Here is a 26,141-nt window from a genome sequence, read left to right as displayed (position 1 = left end):
TGCAAAGGATTTCAATTCTTCACTCTGCATAATCTGGTTTCTTATAGTCAAACCTAAAGTCTCTCTGATGATGACAGTTCATGAATTGATAGTTCAATCTCTAAGTTCCCAGAGGACTCTTGAGACTGCTCCCAAGTTTCTAATTAGCAGAACAATTTCATCTTTTATCTTGCAACAAGCTTCACAAAGCGGCTGCTGAATTCCTCTATGTTCCAAGCTTAAATGCAAAGAAAATACTGCTTGTGGGCTTCCTTCATCCGGCTCTAAACAGTAACTAAACAGTCCAACGCTGGATACCAAAGATCTTCCACAAATGGGGCATGAAATAACTCAACAGAGGCCAGTATCCTTTATTTCCAAATTAACAGTTCTTAACTATAGTACAGCTGTATGCAGAATACAACACTAGAGAGTCAATATCCCTGACACTTTCCTTTTTATGTGTCAGCCGGAGCTTCCTGATTGGGTCAGATTAACAGCCCCAACCAGAAAACTCATATTCTATAATGGCCAGTTGGCTGACCTTGCTGCAGTCACTACAGGGCAAGTGGTATTTGGTGATATGGATAGACGGGATGCCTGGGTCTTTGGATGCTCCTTCCTTTCTTTGTTTGACCTCTGCCTGGGCCTGTCAGAGCTGCTTGAAGTGGTTGGTTCAATCATCTCCAGATTCAGCACAGCAGGTCAGGCAGCATCTAGGGAACAGGAGATTCGACGTTTCGGGCACAGGCCCTTCTTCAGGAATGAGCAGAGAGTGTTCAGCAGGAGAAGATAAAAGGTAGGGAGGAGGGACTTGGAGGAGGGGCGTTGGAAATGTGATAGGTGGAAAGAGGTCAAGGTGAGGGTGATAGGTCGGAGTAGGATGGAGGCGGAGAGGTCAAGAAGAAGACTGCAGGTCAGGAAGGCGGTGCCGGGCTGGAGGGATTCGGCTGAGACAAGGTGGGGGGAGGGGGGATGAAGAAACTGGTGAAGTCCAAGTTCATCCCCTGTGGTTGGAGGGCCCCAAAGGAAACTTCCATATCCGCCACACAAGGCCCCAAAGGAAACTTCCATATCCGCCACAGATTCACCTGCACCTCCACCCACATCATCTACTGCATCCGCTGCAGCCGGTGTGGCCTCCTCTATATTGGGGAGACAGGCCGCCTACTTGCGGAGCGATTCAGAGAGCGATTCACCTCTGGGCCACCCGGACGAACCAACCCAACCACCCTGTAGCACAGCATTTCAACTCCCCCTCCCACTCCACCGAGGATATGCAGGTCATTGGACTCATCCACCGCCAAACCACAACAACGCGACGGTCGGAGGAGGAGCGTCTTATCTTCCGACTGGGAACCCTCCAACCACAGGGGATGAACTTGGACTTCACCAGTTTCTTCATCCCCCCTCCCCCCACCTTGTCTCAGCCGAATCCCTCCAGCCCGGCACCGCCTTCCTGACCTGCAGTCTTCTTCTTGACCTCTCCGCCTCCATCCTACTCCGACCTATCACCCTCACCTTGACCTCTTTCCACCTATCACATTTCCAACGCCCCTCCTCCAAGTCCCTCCTCCCTACCTTTTATCTTCTCCTGCTGAACACTCTCTGCTCATTCCTGAAGAAGGGCCTGTGCCCGAAACATCGAATCTCCTGTTCCCTAGATGCTGCCTGACCTGCTGTGCTGTTCCAGCAATAAAGTTTCAACTTTGATCTCCAGCATCTGCAGACCTCACTTTCTCCATCTCCAGATTCAAGCAAGGGACATTGCATCTATTCATGAATATTTTAGGGACATCATTAAAGTATTTCTTCTGTCTTACAAGTAACTACTTACTGTAGTTAAGCTTGAATGAGGTAGTTTGTTTTGGAAGTCTTATGTCAGACTTGTGGAGAATGTGGCCTGCATATTGTAACTGCCTGACTATAAACAGTACTTCAGTGCTGAGGATGTTGGCCTGAGAGAGGACACTCATAATCGAGCCCCTATCCTGCATTATGTTTGCAGAATTTGGTGGAGGCATTGCTAGTGATTTGGTATGTGTGCTGTACATTTCCAGCAGAAAGGCTTGTAACTCTGCTGCCCTGTAGGCCATGAACTTAGCAATGACTTTGACAACTTTGTCATCAAACAATCTGATCCTCAAACTGCTAAAGACTGTGCTTGCACATTGGAAATGGTGAACCTGATTGTCAGTGTGTGCCCTCTTTGAGACATAACTCCCAATGTATGAGAATTGATCCATGTTGCCCAGTGGCTTGGAGAGTAAGTGATGTATGGTAGGTCCAAGTTGATAGGACCTTTGCCGTCCGGATATTAAGGGGAATGTCTGCTCCTGCATTTGTGTCTGAAAGCAACAGGTTTATGCAGAAACACAGAAAATAGCAGCAGGAGTAAGCCATTTGCCTGTTCAAGCTTGCTCTGCCTTGATGTGAATATATTATCCTTCATGGCACACCACTCCCTGCAGACTTTTAACAACTTAACAAGCTTTCCAATCACTGTAGATTTGTATAATCTTGGCAATAGATATCAATCAACAACTAGACCAAAGGAAGTAATGATACCTTTAAATGGCACCCTTGATGGTTCCTTCCTGCTACTGAATCCTTGTTGATCCATGCATGGTTAAGAGAGTTATTAGCTGAAGTGCTAAACTCCAAAGTCACTCGACTTCTTTTCATGCATATTTGCAGTGGGCACTTACAGCACATTCGATACTGCATTCATCAATATGATGTCACTTGTAGGAGCAAATGCACCACTGTCGATACCAGTTTAAACCTCTGAAGCTAATTGTAACATCCCATTCCATCAATTCTCTTGTTCACATCTGTGACAAAGTAACCAAATGCCCCTCTCCAACTTGTTTTAACAACTTATATACTTGTCTACTTAAAGATGAAATTCACTCTCCTCAAATAAGTAATGACTCAGACCTGGGTTCAATTCAACCCTCAGGTGACTGTCTGCATGGGTTTCCTCCGGGTGCTCCGGTTTCCACCGCAGTCTAAAGATGTACAGGTTAGGTGGATTGCCCATGCTAAATTGCCCATAGTGTCCAGGGAGGTGTGGGCTAGATGGATTAACCATGGGAAATGCAGGGTTACAGGGATGGGGTGTGAGTGGGTGAGATACTCTTCAGAGGGTCAGTGTGAACTCAATGGGTGAAATGGCCTGCTTCCACACTGTAGAGATTCTATGAAAAGCAATTCTCAACAAACATAAAAACTAGGATCTGGAGTAGGCAATTCAGCTCCTCGTGCCTGTTCCACCATTTAATCCAATCATAGCTAATCTTCCTCAGCCTCAATGCCACTTTCCTGCCCTCTCTCCATAACAAGTATACCCACTGTTAATTAAAAATCTGTCCATCTCCTCAAATTTACTCAATGTTCCAGCATCCCCACTACACTAGCCCTTTGAGAGATGTAATTTCTCCACATCCCTATTTTAAATCTGCTATCCCTTATCCTAGACCTATGACCTCTCAGGTTCGATTACCCAAAATGAGGAAACATCCTTTCTGTCTACTTTGTCAATCCTCTGTAGAATCTTATACACTTCAGTAGATCTTCTCTTCTAACCTCCAGAGAGAAAAGACCTAAACTGTTCAATCTCTCTTCATAAGACAAATCCCTCATCCCTGAAATTAATCTAGTGAATCTCCTCTGAATTGTCTCTAATATGCCTCCTCAAATTTAGGGGGATCCCAAATTGTATGCAGTACTCCAGGTACAATCTCACTAATACATTGTAAAGTTACATTTTATACTCTATTTCTTTCGCAATAAGTGCAAAAATTCTATTTGCCTTCCTTATTATCTGCTGGACCTGCATATTAGTTTTCTGCAATTCATGCATGAGGAAATGTTGTCCACCAAAGTACTCTGTAGTTTCTCTCCCTTCAGAGAATAAGTTACCTTTATGTTCTTCCAACCAAGGTGGATAATCTCAATTAACAATTAGAATTCCTACGGTGTGGGAACAGGCCCTTCAGCCCAACAAATCCACACCGACCCTCCAAAGAGTATCCCACCAAGACCCATTACCCTACCCTATGACTCTCCATTTTCCCTGACTAATGCACCTAACCTACACATCCCTGAACACTATGGGTAATTTAGCTTGGCCAATTCACCTAATCTGCCATCTTTGAATTGTGCGAGGAAATCTGAGAACCCGGAGGAAACCCATGCAATGTTAAACTTGATCTGTCGGATTTTGGTTTGTTCACCTAAACAATCCATGTCCATTTATAATTTTTTATTTCTTCCTTGCAACTATTTTCCGACCTATTTTAGCATCATTTGCAAATTTGCCTATAGTCCTCTCTTTTCCCACATCCAAGTCATTAATATAGATTTTTCGGCTCAAGGACCGAACCGTGTGGCAGCTCACTAGTGATATCTTGCCAACCACAATAAAAATATTCTCTCTGCTTTCTGTTGGCTGGCTAATTCTCTCTCTAACCTCATGTGATCTTAGCTTGTCTTTAGATTAGATTAGATTACTTACAGTGTGGAAACAGGCCCTTCGGCCCGACAAGTCCACACCGACCGGCCGAAGCATAACCCACCCATACCCCTACAATTACCCCTTTAACCTAACACTACGGGCAATTTAGCATGGCCAATTCACCTGACCCGCATATCTTTGGACTGTGGGAGGAAACCGGAGCACCTGGAGGAAACCCACGCAGACACGGGGAGAATGTGCAAACTCCACACAGTCAGTCGCCTGAGTCGGGAATTGAACCCAGGTCTCTGGCGCTGTGAGGCAGCAGTGCTAACCACTGTGCCACCGTGCCGCTTGTGTATTACCCTTTTCTGTGGCACCTTTCAAATGACATCTGGAAGTCTAGGTATACTACACCTGCAGGATCCTCATTATTTGCATTGTTTGTTACATCTTTGAAGAACTCTAGCAAATTAGTCAAACGTGATTTACCCCTCATAAAACCATGCTAATCTGATGGATTGTATTTTGATTTTCCAGATGTCCTCTTATTACTTCTTTAATAATGGAGACTAGCAATTTTCCCACACCAGATACTAACTGATCTGTAGTTTCCTACTTTCTAGACCCCTGCCTTTTTGAAGAAACATGTCATATTTGCATTTTTCCAATTCCCTGGAATCTTTCTTGCATCCAGGGAATTTTGGAATGAACAGTGCTACTGCTGAAACCCAGACACAGTTGCTAGCCTTCCAAAGATGTGTATTTTTTAACTTATTTTCTCCTATTAAAGGCTCAAAGGTTTTCTCAACTATAAAGCACCACTAATAAATTTAAAACCAGCCACATTGGTGCACAGTAAGAGTGCTAGCCTGTCCTTTGCTCCGTTAACACCAAGTATTTAACCATTTGGAAACGTAAGTCCCATTTGGCATTTTCTTCCAGACCAGGCCAAATTCGTCTGCATTAAAGAGCTGTTTTGGCTCGTACTCACTCAAATCATTTCTGCAACTCCTTTGAGATCTCTCCCATCAGTTGGAAGGAAAGTGTTGGCATAATGGGAATGTCACGGATTAGCAAAGCAGCCCATCGAAATTCAACCATGGCTATTCGTGTTGAACTTAAATTCATTAGTAAAAAAATCTCAAATTAAAGCCTGATTTTAAGACATTCATGATGAATGTAAAAACCCATCTGCTTCACACATATCCTTTGGGGAAAGAAATCTGCTTTCTTTTCCTATGGTTGATTGTTAACTGCCTCTGGAATGTCTCAGCAAACCACTCAGTTCAAGGGTAATAGAAAAAGGTAACAAATGTTGACCTTGTCAAGGTTGTCCAAATGAATAAATAAGTCAAAAAAAGGTATTAAGCATCTGACTTTTGTGCCATTCATGTCTGTGTTTGCAAAGTCACTGGCAAAAATATTAAACATCGAAAGGAGTTTTAAAGAACAATTGATAGTCTGCTCAGATCTTTGCTTTTCCTAAGGTTAATAATTAATGAGCATTGTGACTTTAAATAAATTATACATTTCTCGACTTTACATTCGATTTTATTAGCTATTCTATATAAACTAATTAATCTGACCCAGTGTTTGGTTTATCATAGTACCCTTTTATATGCTGCCTTTCTCTATTTCAAAATATTTGAGTGTAGTGAAAAATCAACTTAATTTGCCCTATTACAAAAGAATATTTCTTCACCTTCAATCAGGTCTTTGTCCTATGAATATATTAAACTTTCCATTTAAATTCTTTACTGATGACATAAAGCATAAAATTTAAATGGTTAAAATCAAGCAGTGATTAACCCAGTAAGATTAAATCACTGTTCCAAGATGGGAAATAAAATGAGTGCATCTTTGTTAGAAGCCAGCAAGGAAATTTATTTTAAAGACTGTTTAAAATATAAACTTTTACCATTTGGAAGTGCAGAGTTGTACATTAATGTTCAACTGACATTTAACTCTCTGTAAATGGTTGACACAGTGGTTTCAGATTTAACATTTTAACATTAAATTACATGTGACATTGAGAATGTTTTTAAGTCATATAGTTACAGTTAAAGCAGTTGGTAGTCCTTTAAAAAGCTCTTATAGGTTCTTTCCTCTTGGTGTACGTGTGTAGCTATATTTGTTTAAGAGATAGTGGAAGCTGGTGAATTGAACTCCACAATGGCAGCTTTAACGTCAAATCAGGATTTCATACTGCTTGACATTAATTGTATTTTGTTTCCTCCACAAACTCCAGGCAGATGACTCCCACGTCCATGCAAATGCTGTCACCAAGTTGTGTTGGTAATACCAGCACTGTGTGGCATGGTCGCCAAGTCAATGCCAAACCTCAGATATGGCTGTCATCTTCTGTAGTACTTCTTGCAGCAGATCAATCAAATTATCATTATTAGAGTGGATAGTTCCATGACTGCCCACTGCTAACGTACCATAGCTGCTGGTCATTGCACTCAAAGGGCGTAACTAAGTTATAATGCTTTACAAATTATAAGACCCTGTTTTATTTTATTCATTTCACTCACTACATGCTAGAAAACCTCGTATTCATTTGAAGATAATGAACTGACTTATTTGAATCTGGTAATGTCAACTCATTTGTCAAATTGTGAGTTGGATAATGGGTCAAGTTAGTTGCCAGCTGATGTCAAGTATATTTTGAAAAAGTCTGCTTCTTAGCACAATCTTAAATAAGGTTAGTCTGCTTTCAAATGGTTTATTTCATGATTTTATACCTTGATGACAGTGTAGGGATGCCCAAGATTCACACACTGGATAGGTATCCACTGTGACTAAATTTTAATTCCAAACATCAATTTTAAAATAAACAGTAATCTGGGAGATGAGAGCATTAGCCTCTCTTTTGAAGTTCATTATCTTGTGTTGGTATTTGCTACCATTTTGAGAATAATGAAATGTCTGCAATGGGATTTGATGACTTGTTATATGTCATTGAACATCTGTACAATTAACACTGTGTTACATTCAAGGAATTAACAGGATTAAAGGAGTGATTTAGCAGTGCTCCTCATTCTGTTGAAAAATTTGCTGGGAGAGCATTCTGTACTTACTGTGTTTTTCACAGGAACACTGCATTTTTGCATTACACGTATTTTTAGTCATTAATTAAAGTGAGTTAAAGTTGGCGAGTTTCTTTAAAATTATCATGCAGCACGTATCCTACTGTTTTGTGCTCGGTCTCTCATTCACATGGTTATGAAAATTATGATAAATTCATCTTGTGGTGAAGTCCTTTATTGGTAATAATTTAATTAAATTTATTTTAGAAACTCTGTCACAAGTTGTAGATGTTACTAGTTAGGTCGGCATTTGTTGGCTTTGCCTGATTGCCTTTAAGAAGGTGGTGGTGAAATGCCTCCATGAATCACTGCCATTCATTTTCTGTAGGTACAGCCACCATTCTGTTAGGGAGGGAGTTCCAGGATTTTCATCCAGTGACAATGAAGGTGGTGTAAGGTGGTGAGTGGCTTGGGAGAGATTGTAGTATTTCCATGCATTTTCTACTTTTGTTCTCCAAGGTTGCTGACTTGAAAGATGCTGTTCAAGGAGCCTTGATAAGTCGCTGAACTAGGGTGAACATTTCTGCTGTTAATAATTGGTGGTAGGGTGGAGTGAAAGGATAGCTTGGTGATGGGATGCCAGTTAAGCAGTTGCTTTGTCCCAGATGCTATCAAGGTTTGTGAGTTGTTGGAGCTTCACTTACCTCGTCAAGTGGAGAATATTCGATCACATTACTGACTTGTGCTTTGTAGATGGCTCTGGGGAGTCAGGAGGTGAGATCATCAATATAGAATTCCCAGCCGTTCCTCCAATTCAGTTCTCATCAGTGATAATCAGAAGAAAGCTCTTCCCTTGTTGCGGTTCTACTAGCACAAGGAAGATCATTGTGATCGTTCAAGGGTTAGAATCATAGAGACGTACAGCATGGAAACAGCTTCAGTCCAACTTGTCCATGCTGATTATATATCCCAACCTCATCTAGCCTCATTTGCCAGCACTTGGCCCATATCCCTCCAAATCCTTCCTCTTCATGTACCCATCCAGATGCCTTTTAAATGTTGCAATTCTACTAGTCTCCACCATTTCCTCTGGCAGCCTATTTTCACACATGCACCACCCACTGATGAAAAAGTTGCCCCTTAGGTCTCTTTTATATCTTTCCCCTCTCACCCTAAAGCTAGGCTGTCTAGTTCTGAACTCCCCCACCCCAGGGAAAGGACCTTGTCTATTTATCCTATCCATTCCCCTCATGATTTTATAAACCTCTATAAGGTCACCCCTTAGACTCCGACGCTCCAGGAAAAACAGCCCTAGCCTATTCAACCTCTCTCTATAGCTCAAATCATCCAACCCTGGCAACATTCTTATAAATCTTTTCTGAACTCTTTCAAATTTCAAAACATCCTTCCGATAGGAAGGAGACCAGAATTGCACACAATATTCCAAAAGTGGCCTAACCTGTGTCCTGTACAGACGCAACATGACTTCCCAATTCCTGTACTCAATACTCTGACCGATAAAGGAAAGCATACCAAATGCCTTCTTCACTATCCTAACTACTTGCAATTCTACTTTCAAGGAACTATAAACCTGCACTCCAAGATCTCTGTTCAGCAACACTCCCTAGGACCTGACCATTAAGTGTATAAGACCTGCTAAGATTTACTTTCCCAAAATGCAGCACCTCACATTTATCTGAGTTAAACTCCATCTGCCACTTCTCAGCCCATTGGCCCATCTGATCAAGATCCTGTTGTAATCTGAGGTAACCTTCTTCACTGTCCACTACACCTCCAAGTTTGGTGTCATCTGCAAACTTACTAACTCTCCCTCTTATGCTTTCATCCAAATCATTCATATAAACGTTGAAACATAGTGAAGCCAGCACCGATTTCTGTGACACTCCACTGGTCACAGGCCTCCAGTCTGAAAAACAACCCTCCACTACCACCCTCTGTCTTCTACCTTTGAGCCAGTTCTGCATATGGCTAGTTCTCTCTGTATTCCATTAGATCTATCCTTGCTAACCAGTCTCCCATGGGGAATCTTGTCGAACACCTTACCGAAGTCCATATAAATCATGTCTACCACTCTGCTCTCATCAATTCTCTTTGTTATTTCTTCAAAAAACTTTGTGAGACATGATTTCCCACGCATAAAATGGCCGACGTCAGGCTCACTGGTCTATAGTTCCCTGGCTTGTCCTTGCTACCTTTCTTAAATAATGGCACCACATTAGCCAACGTCCACGTTAGGCACCTCACCTATGAGCTGAAAAATGTGTTGCTGGAAAAGTGCAGCCGGTCAGGCAGCATCCAAGGAGCAGAAGCAGCAACACATTTTTCAACTCTGATCTCCAGCATCTGCAGTCCTCACTTTCTCCTAGTTGACCTCACCTATGACTATCAATGATACAAATATCTCAGCAAGAGACCCAGCAATCACTTCCCTAGCTTCCCACAGAGTTCTAGGGTACACCTGATCTGGTCCTGGGGATTTATCCACTTTTATGCATTTCAAGACATCCAGCACTTCTTCCTATGTAATATGGACATTTTTCAAGATGTCACCATCTATTTCCCTGCATTCTGTATCTTTCATATTCTTTTCTCCAGTAAACACTGATGCAAAATACTCATTTAGTATCTCCCCCATCTCCTGCGGCTTCACACAAAGGCCACTGTGCTGATCTTTGAGGGACCCTATTCTGTCCCTTGTTACCCTTTTTTCCTTAATGTATTTGTAAAAACCCTTTGGATTCTCCTTAACACTATTTGCCATAGCTATCTCATGCCCCCTTTTTGCCCTCCTGATTTCCCTCTTCAGTGTCCTCCTCCTGCCTTTATCCTCTTCTAAGGATTCACTCGGATCTATCCTGTCTATACCTGACATATGCTTCCTTCATTTTCTTAACTAAACCCTCAATTTATTTTGTCATTCAGCATTCTCTATACTTACCAGCCCTTCCTTTCACCCTGACAGGAATATACTGTCTCTGGATGCTCGTTATCTCATTTTTGAAGGGTTCCCATTTTCCAGCCATCCATTTACCTGCCCCCAATCAGTTTTTGAAAGTTCTTGTCTAATACCGTCAAAATTGGCCTTTCTCCAATTTAAAACTTCAACTTTTATATCTGGTCTATCCTTTTCCATCACTATTTTAAAATTAATAGAATTATGGTCGCTGGCTCCAAAGTGCTTCCCCACTGACACCTCAGTCACCTGCTCTGCCTTATTTCCCAATGTTGATTTGTTAATGTTGATAGTTCCTTTCTGCCACTTTGCTGATTTTTGACAGCGAACTGATGGGTTAATAATTGGCTGATATTTTGGGGACAAATCACAATAGGAATATTTCCATATTCCAGGTAGATACCAGTATTATAGCTGTACTGCAGTAACTTGGCTAAGGGCATTTTCAGATCTTGAGCACAAATCTCCAGTACTACTGCCAGAAGATTTTCAAGCCCATAAAGTTTGCAGTATCCATTACCTTCAGCTCTTTCTTGATTTCTTCACATTGTGTCAACCCAGTAATCAAATAGTATCTGTGATATTACTGCCCTCAGGAGTAGGCTGAGATGGATCATTACTTGGCACTTTGGGCTGATGATGTTTTAACACATTTCAGCATTTCTTTTGCACTTATCTTCTTGGATTCTTTATCATTCAGGATATTTTAGAAGCTACTTGCCACCATTCATGACTTGTCTACCACCATTCACGACTGGGCAGCACGATTGCACAGTGGACTCACAGCGCCAGCAACCCGGGTTCAATTCCAGCCTCAGGCGACTGGCTGTATGGAGTTTGTACATTCTCCCCGTGTCTGCATGGGTTTCCTCTGGGTGCTCCAGTTTCCCCCCATAGTCCAATGATCTGCAGGTTCAGTGAATTTGGTGTTCTAAATTACCCATGGTTTTCAGGGATGTGTAGGGTAGGTGGATTAGTCATGGAAAATATAGGGTTCACAGATAGGGTAGTGGGTAGGATGCTCTTCAGAGCGTCAATATGGACACAATGGGCTGAATGGCCTGCTTTTACAGATTATGGATTCTATCTATCTATCTTACTTGATGTCTTAGATCTGATCCACTGTTTGTGGGATTGCTTAACTTTGCATATCTCTTGTTACTTCCACTGCTGGCCATGTAAATAATCCAGTGTTGTAACTTCATCAGGTTGACACCTAATTTTTATAGATAACTGGTGCATGCCCTCCTGCACTCTTCTTGAATGTTGATTACCCAACTTGATAGTAATGGTAGAGTTTTAAATGCCAGGCTATGTAAGATTGTGGCTGGGTATAGTTCTGCAAATGCTTCCTGATAGCTCAACATCTCTTGAATTCCTAGTTTTTGAGTTTCTAGACCAATTCAAAATCTGTTCATTTTAGCACAGTTTATATTATACACAGCAAATCTCTAACCTGGTCCTGGTACTAGTACACACCTTCACAGTATCACCCTCTTTGGATTTTGCACTCCCTTTTGCCTCTCTCCTTTCTTATTCCAGGGTCTTCTCCCCACTTCATTGTGAATGTTGATATTGCTGAATAGGTCAGACATGCATCCAGAATCAGCTCCAATTCCTCCAATCACAGTTTTTCTCTTTTTTGCCCTTACTGCGCCTTAAATCATAGATTCTGTCTCTGGGAGAGCAGCAATCCTGTGAGTGGAGGAGCTTAAGCAGGCAAAATGGAAGTGACAGACTCTGTCTCTCATTGCCATCTCTATTCTTCCAATCATATCTCTGCAGTCATTCCCAATATCACTAGCTGCTGAGTTATTGACATTAGTTCAAATCTTCTGCGAGGTTGCAATTATTTTCAGATTACTGCATCCCTTGAACTTCCCCCACATTGATCCTATTTCATAATTCTATCCAAGCCCATTTTCACCAGATAAGCAGAGCACAGGATCCCTCAGAGAGTTCCATGGATATGAAGTGGTGCATTTGATGGAACACACCCTCTGTTTTAATGCTAACTGCAGTATAGCACGTTTTCAGATCCAGTTTGAATGTTAGTTATAGGGTAATGTGAATGGGAGAATGGATGAATGAGTGATTGAGTAGGTTGTATGAAGGGTAGCTGGATGTGTAAGTGGCTATTTCAGTATGCTGGGTGAGTTGAGGTGGTAAGTGAGTTAGGTGGCAGGCACATCAGGTGGCAAGTAGATAAGGTTTTCGATTTATAGAGTGACACGTGGGTGAGTTGGTAAGTTTGAGTGGGTGAGTTAATGAGGTGGTAGTTAGATCTAAAGGATGATCAGATGCTTGGAAATTAGTAGTTCCATGTGTCGCTGTGGTGTCAGGAATGTAGTTGTCCAGATGAGGCTTCACGTGTTTTCAGTCTGTGCGATTTTACTTTGATTTATTGTCATGTGTACCGAAGAACAGTGAAAAGATTTGTTTGCAGGCCGTACAGACAGATCATAGTAAACAAAGACATAGAGATCAAATGGTGCAAAAACTTGAGCAGAGTGAGAAATACAAGTTATATTGCACAGGGCATGCACGAGACAAGATCAACGTTAGCAAGATCAGCATTATTTGAAGTTAGAGAATCCATTCGTTAGTCGAATAATGACTGAAAGAAGCTATTCTTGAACCAGCTGGTGCTTGTGTTCAAGCTTCTGTATCTTCTCTCTGACAGAACCAGTAGTAGGAGAGTATTACTGGGGTGGGCTGGGATGGGATGGGTCTTTGATGATGTTGGCAACCTTTCCATGGTAACAAGAGATGTAAATGGAGTCCACGAATGGAAGGTTGGCTTCCATGATGGTTTGGGCTGTGCACACAGTCTTCTGTAGTTTACAGGCCCTTCGGCCCAACAAGTCCACACCAACCCGCCGAAGCGCACCCACCCAGACCCATTCCCCTACATTTACCCCTGCACTTAACACTACGGGCAATTTAGCATTGTCAATTCACCTACCCTGCACATTTTTGGACTGTGGGAGGAAACCGGAGCACCCAGAGGAAACCCACGCAGACACGGGGAGAATGTGCAAATTCCACACAGTCAGTCGCCTGAGGCGGGAATTGAACCCGGGTCTCTGGCGCTGTGAGGCAGCAGTGATAACCACTGTGCCACCGTGCCGCCCACTTACTGTCCTGGTCAGAGCAGTTGCCATACCAGGCTGTTATGTACCCAGACAGTATGCTTTTAATGGTGCATTGAATTTAATTGAGGCAAAGAGTCTCAGTTGTGAATTTACCTAGCAGTTATACTAGGAACTTTCTGTCCAACATTTCCTGGATAATTATTTAGGTAAGTACAACAGACCTTCCCTGATATCTTTTCTCAAACTGAGTTTGAATGATTGACTTGGGAACAGAAGATTCGTCCATCTTATGTTGAAATTTCTGAGATAATTTCCATGTACGTCAATACAAGTGTTCCTAACCAAATGACAATACGCGGACAGTCTAAAGACCAAAACATTAGGGTTTTTGGTGAATTTTAAGTTATGATTCAGTGAGCATAACTGTGTCAGACTGATGCTTGACAAGTCTGTAAAACAGCTCTCCCAATCTTGACACAAGTCCCCAAATGCTGATAAGGAGGAGTTTACGGCTGGGTAACCTGTTGTCATTTTTGATGCAAGGGTTGACGCCAGGTGGTGCATTTAGTTTAGTTCCTTTTTGCCTTTGCAGTGGTTTGCTACAGTTGAGTGACTTAAGAAACCATTTCAGAGGACAGTTAAGAGTTAACCACACTGCTGTGGTTCTGGAGTTGCATATAGACTAAACCAGGAGAAGATGGCAGAATCCCTTCCCTAAAGGGCATTAGTAAATCAGATAGGGTTTTTATGACAATTAACCATCACCAATGTGAATATTTAATCCCAGTTTCAACAATTGAATTTAAATTCCATCTTCTGTGTGGTAGGATTTGAGCTCCTATCCACTGAACATTAGCTTGGACCTCTGGATTATTAATACAGTGACCTTACCATTGCACCACCACATTCCCTTCAAATAAATGATGTAGGTTTCATGAAAAGTTCACCTTGTTCCTTTTCAATTCAGTTACTCAAAAATAGTCATGCTTCAGGAGTATCCAGCTGATCATTGTATTGTCCAAGACTGAATTGTTTATAACTTTACCTGCAGATATCATTAGTCTTGTAGAAGCTCTCATTTTTACTGATACTATTTGTTCATTTTATTAGTCGTTGATGTTATTTGTTTTTCACTCCAAAAATAACTCTAATTAATGCTGAAATTACATCAGTCTCTGGTAAATTTGCAGTCTCACAACTGGTTTTCATCTGCAAACTTTAGAGTTCTACTTCATTTTAACTTAGGACAGTAGCTTCATGTACTCTTTTTAATACATGACAAGGAGGAATGGCACCTCAGGATTACGTCTTAAAATCATGGGTGTGCAACTGTGCTCCCGACACACATTAATTCCTACTTGAATGCCAGATTATTGATAATTAATTGAATAAGTTAAGGAAGAGGAATGGCTTTTGTGGTGCAATCGTGGTATCCCTAACCCTGAACCAGGATGTCGAGGTTTCAGTCATACCTGCTGCAGAGATGTGTCATAGCATATCTGAACAGGTTGAATAAAAATATCCAAAAACAAGAGAAATTGCAGGATTGATCTATAGGATATCCCTTTCTTATCAGACATATTACAACTGTAACCATAAAGAAATCACTTTACAAAGAAGTAGTCAGTTAACAAATTTTTGACATTTTTAACCTCTGTCGCTTTTTGCATTAGGTGTAAGTCTTCTGTGGTCTACTTATGTTTAGGTCTTTTGTAATTCCTTTCTGCCTTGAAGATCTGGTTTCCAGCATCTGCAGTCATTGTTTTTACCTTGAAGGTTTCTGTATTGACTGCAATAATTTGTTTACCAGTTATTTCACCTCATATTATTCCTTTTACCCATTTAAAGTCAACAGGTTTGTTTTCACGCAGCACTTGATATCCCTCAGTATGTAAATTGTACATTTCCTCTCTTTGTCCTGAATTGAATATTTTACAATACTTTTTCTGAGATGCCATCTCATTATTAATACATGCAGTGCCAATTTCACACAGAGTCCAAGTCATAAAATTACAAGTAAATTCATTTTTTAAAAGATGTGTAAATAAATATTTCAGAAAAGAACATTTCATTATCTATGAAGTATTAATTAATTAATCTTTGAACAGTCTGGGCAGATGCCACTTGCAGAATGCAGAATATTCTTATGTATTATAGCAATTCTTTATTTATTTCAGTTTTACGAAATTTCTAGTATAAGATTTGAATATTTATACTTATTTAAATATAACAGATGTTTCCTTAGTGAGGGAATATTATATGTTTAGGTTGTAAGTTTGCTCGCTGAGCTGGCAGGTTTGTTTTCAGACATTTCATCACCATGCTCGATAACATCATCAGTGAGCCTCCAGTGAAGTGTTAGTGTTGTGTCCCGCATTCTATTTATGTGTCTTAGTCTGTTCAGGTGGGTGATATCATTTCTGGTTCTTTTTCTCAGAGATTAGTAAATGAGTTCCAAATTGATGTGTTTATTGATGGAGTTCTGGTTTGAATGCTAGGCCTCCAGGAATTCCCGTGTGTGTCTCTGTTTAGCCTGTCCTAGGATGGATGTGTTGTCCTAGTTGAAGTGGTGTCTTTCTACGTCTGTATGTAAGGATAGTAGTGATAGTGGATCATGTCTTTTGGTGGCTAGTTTTCTGCCTGTCTGTCCGATATAATGTTTGTTACAGTCCTTGCATGGTATTTTGTAAATGATATTCATTTACAAATGATAAAAATCGCAATATTATATGTGTCTGTGTATGTTATTACTCTGTCCAGTCTATATCATGAAACTTGGTGGGAGGTTTGCCTCAGCACTATTGTAAAATGAAAAAGTTATGTTTTGCTCGCTCATGCACACACAAACGTCATTACTATGTGTTGATGTGTCAGTTGCCATTTTAAAACTTCACAAGTTCCATAGTTGCGTCCAACTCACAACCAAAATCGAAAAGCACAGAATTTGCTGATGTTGGGCAGAATTGAATGCTGTCATTGGGAGTGATAGGTCAGACTATTGTCTGGAGAGCCAGTGGCAATTCCACCAGGGTCAGTTCTGAGACGCCCATTGGGATTAAATCCTAGTCAGGTACTCTGCTGTTAGTTAGACCATAAGACATAGGAGCAGACGTTAGGCCAGTCAGACAATCAAGTCTGCTCTGCCATTCAATCATGACTGATCGGTTTATCAACCCCATTCTCCCACTTTCTCCCCATAACCCTTGATCCCTTTGACACTCAAGAATCCCTAGTTGTGGGGTTTCTGGGAGTTGTAAGGGGAATCTTCTGCCTCCAAGAGTTGAAAACCAGTCAAAGGTCAGCAACTCTCTAGTACTGGCACACTATTGTAAATGATAGAGGCTGTTGAAATAGCAGTAGTTTCTCAAAGGATGCAGCAGATACATGGGAACATTCCACCTGTTCCTCTCCAAGCCAGCCAACATCTAATTTCCGTTCCTTCATTGTTGTTGAGGCCAGGTCCGAGAAACTGCTTCCTAACAGCATTGTAGGTGTATCTACACTAAATGGACTACAATAGTTAAAACTCACAACACCAGATTATAGTCCAACAAGTTTATTTGGAAGTACTAGCTTTCAGAGCACTCCTCCTTCATCAATTAACTAGTGGGGCAGGATCGTAAGACATCCTGCCCCACTAGTTACCTGATGAAGGAGCAGCACTCTGAAAGATAATACTTCCAAATAAACCCGTTAACTATAACCCGATGTTGTGTTTTTTAACTTTCCTGATCCTTGACGAGGGGCTTATGCCCGAAACGTCGATACTGCTGCTCCCCAGATGCTGCCTGACTTGCTGTGTTTTTCCAGCACAACACTCTTGACTCTGATCTCCAGCATCTGCAGTCCTCACTTTCTCCTGCTGATTTTTAACTTTGTCCAACCCAGTCCAACACTGGCACCTCCACATCATGGACTACAGTAATTCAGGAAGGTAGTTCACCACCATCTTCCCAAGGGTAATTATGGGTAGCCAGTAAATGCTAGCCCAGCTAGTGAAACCTTTATGCCTGTATGAATAAGGAAAATGATTGTCCCGGGAACTGCAAGATACTTGGGCAGGAGAGATTGTCCCACAAGGCTGCATGCTTAATAGTGTGACATTTCTGCACCATTGGTTGAATAACATTGGAATGAGATTGACTTGAACAATGGTAGTACTGAAATTCTGATAAACTGAAGAAGTTGGACTTTAGAAAGTACTTTAAATTAAATAGTGTTTGTGCAGGGGATGGGTAGAAGTTCTTGTGTGCAGAAATTTACCAGCCGCTGCACAAGGCTAGTTAGATATCACTGAACATTCCCCTCTCCCAATTTAGAGTCAATCAGGTAGTAATCTACCTTCTTGTTTTTACTTCCAAAGTGAATAATCTCATATTTATCCAAATTATATTAAATCTGCCATTGATTTGCCCACTCACCCAAACTGTCCAGATCATGCTGAAACATCTCTACATTCTTGTCACAGTTCGCCCTCCACCTAACTTGGTATCATCTGCAATCTTTGAAATGTTACATTTTGTTCCCTCATCCAAATCATTAATATATATTGTGAATAGCTGGGGTCCCAGCACCTATCCCTGTGGCACCCCACTAGTTACTGCCTGCAATTTGAAAAGGACCCATCATTTCCTATGCTTTGTTTCCTCTTGCCAAACAGTTTTCCATCCATCTCAAAACACTTCCTCCAATCCCATGCGCTTTAACCTTGCATAATAATCTCTTATGCGGTACTTTGTCAAATGTTTTCTGAAAGTCCAAATATACTACATCGTCTGGGTCCCCTTTGTCAACTCTACTAGTTACATCTGCTTAGAATTCCAACAGATTTGTCTCACATGATTTCCCCTTCATAAATCCATGCTGACTCTGTCTGATCCTGCCACTGCTTTCTAAATGCTCTGCTATAAAGCCTGTGATAATGGATTCGATAATTTTCCTCACTCTCAATGTTAGGCTCATTGATTTGTAATTCCCTGTTTTCTCTCCACCTCCTCTTTTGAATATTGGAGTGATATTAGATACCCTCCAATCTGCAGGGACTGTTCCAGAGTCTACAGAATCCTGGAAAATGACCAATGCATCCATTATTTATAGAGCCACTATCTTAAGTGCTCTGGGATATAGATTACCAGGCTCTAGGGATTTATCCGCTTTCAATCCCATCAATTTTCCCAGCAGCATTTTTGGACTAATATTGATTTCCCTCAGTTCTTCCCTTTCATGAAATCTTGCATTCTCCAACATATCTGGTATCTGATTTGTGTCCTCTTTTATAAAGACAGAACCAAAGTATGTATTCAGTTGCTCTGCCATTTTTCTTATACATTTCCCTGTTTCTGTCTGTAGGGGATCTACATTTGTCTTCACCAATCTCTTTCTCTTCACGTACCTATTGAAACTATTAATGTCAAGTCTTTATGTTCCCTGCAAGCTTATTTTCGTACTGTATTTTCCCCTTCTTAATCAATCCCTTGGTTCTTTTTCGTTAAATTCTAAGCTGCTCCCAAGCCTCAGACCTATTATTTTTCTAGGCCAATCTGCACACTTCTTCCTTGGATTGGATACTATCTCTAATTTCCTTTGTAAGTTTTCTGTTAGATGCTGTCTTGTAGGTATTAAAGTTTACCCATTGTCACCCTAATTCTACCTTTGTGACTTTATGGTGCTGTTACATCGGTTTAAATTACTTCTAAGGGCCACTTCCCAATTGTAGCCATGCCTCCTAGAATCCGTTCACTACAGTGACAATACTTGTTGTGAGCAGTAAATACTTCTTTATGGCTTCTAGCCTTCTCAACTCATTCTGTGCCATTAATTTAAAACTTTCTCCTTTTCAACAAGGATTTTTAACATTATTCATGGAGCTCCAATGCCTGTTTATTCACCGTCTGAATCTCTGATTGAGACTACTCCTACAAATCTTTCTTTTCTCATGGAATCTTTCAGGTCATACTCAGAGGTTGTACAGCATGGAATCAGATCCTTGGGTCCAACTCATCCATGTCAACTAGATATCCTAAATTCACCTAATCCCATTTCCCAGCATTTGGCCGATATACCTCTAAACCTTGGTAAATTTGTGTATCCATCTAGATGCCTTTTAAATATTGTAATTATACCAGCTTCCATCACTTCTGCTGGCAGTTCATTTCATAGATGCATCACCTTCTGCATTAAAAAGTTGCCCCTGAGGTCCTTTTAAATCTTTCCCCTCTCACCTTAAACCTATGCTCAACAAACCTAGTTTTGGATTCCCCCACCCCAGGGAAAAGACCTTAGCTATCCTATCTATTCACCCTATCGATGCCCCTCATGCTGTAAAAATATCTATAAGTCCTTCTATAACTGAGCCTCTGATGTTCCGGGCAAAGAGCCCCAGCATATTCTGGTCCTCCCTTTAGCTCAAATCCTCACACTCTGGCAACGTCCTTGCAAATCTTTTCTGAACCCATTCAAGTTTCACAACATCCTTCCTATAGCAAGGTGATTAGAACTGAATTTATTATTCCAAAAGTGGCTTAACCAATTTCCTGTACACCGCAACATGACTCCCAACTCCGATATTCAATGTACCGACCAATGAAGGCAAATATGGGCGGCACGGTGGCACATTGGTTAGCACTGCTGCCCCACAGCGCCAGAATCCCGGGTTCAATTCCTGCCTCAGGCGACTGTCTGTGTGGAGTTTGCACATTCTCCCCATGTCTGCGTGGGTTTCCTCCGGGTGCTCCGGTTTCCTCCCATAGTCCAAAAATGTGCAGGTTAGGTGAATTGGCCATGCTAAATTGCCCGTAGTGTTAGATGATGGGGTAAATGTAGAGGAATGGGTGTGGGTGGGTTGCGCTTCGACGGGCTGATGTGGACTTGTTGGGCCGAAGGGCCTGTTTCCACACTGTAAGTAATCTAATCTAATCTAATACCACATGCCTTCTTCACTATCCTGTCTACCTGGCACTCTACTTTCAAGTAACTATGAACCTGCACTCCAAGGTCTCTTTATTTACAACTTTCCCAGGACATTATCATTAAGTTTGTAAGTCCTGCCCTGATTTACTTTTCCAAAATGCAGCACCTCACATTTATCTGAATTAAAGTCTAATGTCCACTCCTCAGCCCATTGGTCAACCTCATCAAGGTCGCGATTTACTATGAATAACATTCTTCTCTGTCCACAACACCACCAAATTTGGTGTCATCTGCAAAATTACTAACCATACTTCCAATGTCTACATCCAAGTCATTTACATAAATGACGCAGCGCTGATCCTTGTGGCACACTACTGGTCTACTGGTCTTGACTAACTTTTAACTCGTATTTGCTTCTAATCTTGCCAGGTCTGAAGTGTTGTTTCTTCTTTGTTGATCTTTCCAGGAATTTGTCTTTTGACAGTTCAGCTGCTGCAGCTACAAATTGTCTATCAAAGTAATTCTTAAACCATAAGGTCATGTTATACTCATTTTCGTTATCCATAAAAGGTAAGCATGCAGATGCAGCAGTGATAAAGAAGGCAAATGGTATGTTGGTCTTCATTGCAAGAGATTTCAAGAATGGGCCAGGGATGTGTTGTTGCAGTTATACAGGGCCTTAGTGAGGCTATATCTAGAATATTGTGTGCAATTTTAGTCTCCTTTTCTTAGGAAGGATACTCTTGCTCTCAAAGGAGTGCAGTGAAGGTTTACCAGGCTGATTCTGGGGATGGCAGGACTGAAGTTTGAGGAGAGATTGACTAGGTTAGAATTGTTTTAGCTGGAGTTCAGATGGATGAAGGGGGATCTCACAGAGACTTGTATAATTCTAACAGGAATAGACAGGATAGATGGAGCGAGAATGTTCCTGATGGTGTGTGTGTCCAGAACCAGGGTCACTGTCTGAGGATTCAGAGCAGACCATTTAGGACGGAAATCAGGGAACATTTCTTCACCTAAAGAGTGGTGAGCCATGTTTGTGATGAATGTTGGAGCAGGCTTGAAGGGCTGAATGGCCTCCTGTTCCTATCTTCCAGGTTTCTACATTTCTAAAACATTTGAGGCCACAATAAGGGTGGATGATGTCTAATTTAAAGCATGATTCAAGTAGAAAAGCAGCATTAAAGCTTCAGTCCAGCCTTTATTTGGAAAAGGATTGGTATTAGGCCATGAATGGCAGGAATTGCTCATTTTCCCTTCAACAGTTTAAGAATCTTGCATTTTATGTGAATAGGTGAGAAGCCTTCGTTTTTGTCATATATGGTGGGAAATCTCCATTTTAACTGTTAAAACATGAGAGAAACCCTGTTCGTCTACATAATTGCTACATTACTGCGATTAAATGCCTTTAAGGCAAGGAAAATCTAACAACATTGTTATAGTAAAGCAGTGTAAATCTATTTAGCAGAAAGATTAAAGCAGCATTGAGAATTGCAGAATTTAAATCGTTTAAGCAAGGCAGAAATCACATTAGAAAGAAATGGCAAGATGAATAATATCAGTCTGCAGAATTATTTTCAGAGATGGGCCAAGTTGAACACAGGATTAAACATTTTGGCAAAAACCGTCCTTGGATACAGAACAGCTTCCAAGAAAGACACTAAGTCACAAGCTGAACAAATGAACATACTTTAGCATTCACTAAGATGCAGAGCTAATGATATTTTAGTTGATTCCACAAGCTTTGACAATTACTTTACTCTGAGAACAATTACAATTCTTGAAAAAGCAAGATTTTATGAAGAGTTCAATATCCAAGAGTGTCTGTAGGTATATTCATTAATGATTTAGAGACATAGAGATTTATAACATGGAAACAAGCCCTTCAGTCCAACTTGTCCATGCCCACCAGATATCCTAAATTAATCTAGTCCCAATTGCCAGCATTGGGCCATATCTCCGTCAACTCTTTCCATTAATATACCCATCCAGGTGCCTTTTAAACATTGTAATTGTACCAGCCTCCGCCACTTCTTCTGGCATTTCACACATGCATCACCTTCTGCGAGAAAAAGTTGCCCTTCGGTCCCTTTTAAATTTTTCCCCTCTCACTTTAAACCTATGCCCTCTAGATTTGGATTCCCCTATCCCCCAGGGTAAAGACTTTGTCTGTTTACATAATCCATACCCCTTACGATCTTATAAATATCTATAAGGTCACCTTTCAGCCTCTGATGCTCCAGGGAAAATAGCCCCAGCCCATTCAGCCTTTCTGAATAGCTCAAACTCTCCAGCCCTGGCAACATCCATGTAAATCTTTTCTTGAACCCTTTCAATTTTAACAACATCTTTCCTAAAGCAAGGAAACCTGAACTGAATGCAATATTCCGAAATAGCCTCATCAGTGTCCTGTTCAGCTGCACCATGATCTCCCAATTGCTATATTCAATGCACTGACCAATAAAGGCAAATGTACCAAGTGCCTTCTTGACTACTCTGTCTACCTGCGACTTCACTTTTAAGGAACTATGAACCTGCACTCCAAGGTCTCTTTGTTTGGTCCCACTCCCCAAGAACATACCATTAAATGTTTAAAAACTGTTTTGATTTGCTCTACCAAAATGTAGCACCTCACATTTATCTATATTAAACTCCATCTGTCACTCCTCAGCCTACCAGCCCATCTGATCAAGTTCCATTGTACTATGTGACAACCTTCTTCACTGTCCATTGCACAACCAGTTTTGGTGTCATCTACAAACTTACTAACTGTACCTCCTATGTTCACTTCCAAATCATTTACATAAATGACAAGAAACAGTTCACCCAGCACCGATCCCTGTGACACGTCACTGGTCACAAGCCTCCAGTCCGAAAAGCAAGCCTACACCACCACCCTTTGTCTTCTAACTTCTGGTCAATTTTGTACCCAACTGGCTCTTTTTCTCTGTACTTCATGTGATCTAACCTTGTTAACCAGTCTACCATGCGGCTTCTTGTCAAATGTCTTACCAAAGTCAATATAGACAGCATCCACTGCACTGCCTTCATCAATCCTCTTCATCACTTCTTCAAAAAACACAATTAAGTCAGTAAGATATGATTTCCCACACACAAAGCCATGTTATCTATCCCTAATCAGTCGTTGCCTTTTCAAATACAGGTAGTTCTGGAATAACGCACATTTCAGCAATGCAATGTCACTGAAGAATTAGGGAACAGTATTTTGGAGAACGCTTACCTCTGCTGGCAATAGTGCGATTCCAGTGAGGATTGGTTCGCACGCTTCATTCTGCACATGCGCCAATGTGTGCGCCGAAATCTTCACGGCGTGCTATACTTGCACCAGTGTCCACACATGCTTTCCAGCGCTGGTCTTTGCGCCATTCTGCGCATACACTGTTGTCAGCTGCTGATTGAGTAGTTTTCTGTGAAAGGTATTGTACAGAGAGCCCCTTTCTTAAAATTTTAAAGGTACTGTGTTAAATTTACTTTTGTTTTGTTAATAATTATGACTTCAACCTTCATTCAGGCTGTGCCATACTTTGTGTTAGACTTTTGAGTGAGTTTTGAGCGATTGTGATGATATTTTATACTGGTTTGTCCCAACCTCACTTTTCCCATAGGCCCCATTATTCCTATTAAGCGATTTTCCATTAAGCAAGGTTTTGCTGGAACGTAACTACAGTGTTAGAGGAGAACTACCTGTACATGTAAATCCTGTCCCTCTGAATCCCCTCCAACAACTTGCTTATCACTGATGTCCTAATGAAGGGCTTTTGCCCGAAACGTCGATTTTCCTGCTCCTCGGATGCTGCCTGACCTGCTCTGCTTTTTCAGCACCACTCTGATCTAAACTCTGGTTTCCAGCATCTGCAGTCCTCACGTTTGCCTAGTCAGGCTCACCTGTCCAGAGTTCCCTGGCTTTTCCTTACCACCTTTCTGAAATAATGGTACCCTGTTAGCCAACCTCCAGTCTACTAGCACCTCACTTATGACTATCGATGATACAAGTATCTCAGCAAAGGCCCAGTAATCACTTCCATAGCTTCCCACAAAGTTCTGGGTATACCTGATCCGATCCCAGTGATTTATCCACCATTATGTGTTTTATGATCTCTAGCCCTCCTCCTCTGTAATAGATACTTTTTACAATATCGCTATTTATTTCCCCTAACTTCCAGACACTTCCCAACAATAAACATTGATGCAAAATTCTTGTTTAGTATCTCACCCATCTCCTGTGGTTCCACACATAGGCGGCCTTGCTGATCATTAGGGGGCTCTATTCTTTCCCTAGTTACTCTTTTATTCTTAATGTATTGGTAGAAACTCCTTCAATTCTCCTTAAACCTATTTGCAAAACTATCTCATGTCCTTTTTTTGCCCTACTGATTTCCCTCTTATATGCTCCTACTGCCCTTGTACTCTTCCCGGGATTCACTCAATCCCTGCTGCCTACAGCTGACATATGCTTCCTTCTTTTTCTTGACCTATCTATAAACCACATCCTGTTTTCGACAAGAGCCTCTTTTCAATAGGACTCTCGTAGTTTTCTTCTACCATTCTAAACTAATCAGCGTCTTAGATTCAGTTAAGAGCATGATGGTAGCAAACTACACCAACCACAAGATTGATAGTGATTGAGACTGAAATACACAACAATAACTGTTTTATTAACTTGCAGTACTACTTTAAGGATTTGAGTAAGTGGACATCAGAGTTTTTTGGTTCATTTGCACTTTTCATTTGTAGTATATTCTCACTATGTATTAGTCCTTGCAGGAGCACATTGCACCACTGAATCATTATTCAGCTCTATATGCTATATTTCTGCCCATTTTGGGAGTTATGGATTTTAAAAAATTCTTTCCTGAGATATGGCATCACTGGAAAGGCCAGCATTGTTAAATGACCCTTAAACTGAGTGATTTGCTAGACCATTTCAGAGCGCAGTTGAGTCAACAAAATTGCTTTGGATCTCACAGGTAGGCTAGACTGGATGTCAAATTTCCTTTTAAAAACTATATGAGCAAATTAGCTATGGTTTGATCTTCATCGCAACTGCCATATGTTGCAGATATTTTAAGCAAGTCCAAAGGCAGGATGAGGGAGAAGAGTGGAAAAGCAAAAGGAAAAGTCTATGAGGGAGTCAAGGCTGGATTGATTAAGTAAGAAAAGCGCAAGACAAAAGTAAAGGTTAAAGGGACAAGTAAAGAAACAACAGTTGAATCGAAAGGAGATGTAAATGAGGAGTGCAGAATTATTTTCATCAATTTCCATGCTAAAGGAAAACTATAAGACATAGAGACAGAGATTACATTCTGATAATGCCAAACTGGCTGCTGAATTTGGAGGCCTGTGAAGTGCCTAAATGAAAGCTGAAATGCTATCCCTTAAGCTACATTGAGTTTCCTTTGAAAAGTAAAGAATGCCGTGAACTCGGAGTTTAGATTGGGAATGGAATAAGGAATTAAAGTGGTTAGTGTCTAGAAACTCACAGTTATACTTGTGAACTGAAGTATCCAGCAAAGTGACCACCCAGTCTGAATTTCTGTCCCCAGTATAGAGGAAATTGCATTGTAGGAAAATGAATCCAGAAGTAAGTACATTTTAGAAGTACAAGCCAATTGCTATTTCATTAGTAAACAATGTTTGAGGCTCTAGTTTGGAGGAAAGGAGGAGCTGAAAGG

At 41.1% G+C, this 26,141-nt stretch overlaps 1 protein-coding gene and 1 long non-coding RNA gene across 12 annotated transcripts in view; one reads left to right on the top strand and one right to left on the bottom strand.

Moving 5' to 3' along the window:
* cobl (cordon-bleu WH2 repeat protein) overlaps window positions 1-26,141 on the top strand; it is a 374,039-nt gene that overhangs the window by 285,170 nt on the left and 62,728 nt on the right. The window lies entirely within an intron of this gene.
* LOC148149940 (uncharacterized) overlaps window positions 23,740-26,141 on the bottom strand; it is a 65,238-nt gene continuing 62,836 nt past the window's right edge. Inside the window, exon 3 of the long non-coding RNA XR_015757198.1 lies at window positions 23,740-23,876. This is a non-coding gene — a long non-coding RNA (uncharacterized LOC148149940). The remainder of the gene's footprint in view (window positions 23,877-26,141) is intronic.

This window comes from Chiloscyllium plagiosum, unplaced genomic scaffold (assembly GCF_037043375.1).
Source record: "Chiloscyllium plagiosum isolate Xiang-an unplaced genomic scaffold, Cpla_swu_hap1 HiC_scaffold_5, whole genome shotgun sequence".
Lineage (NCBI taxonomy): Eukaryota > Metazoa > Chordata > Chondrichthyes > Orectolobiformes > Hemiscylliidae > Chiloscyllium > Chiloscyllium plagiosum.
The sequence above is the reverse complement of the archived record's forward strand: the minus strand, read 5'-3'. Positions and strand labels throughout refer to the sequence as shown.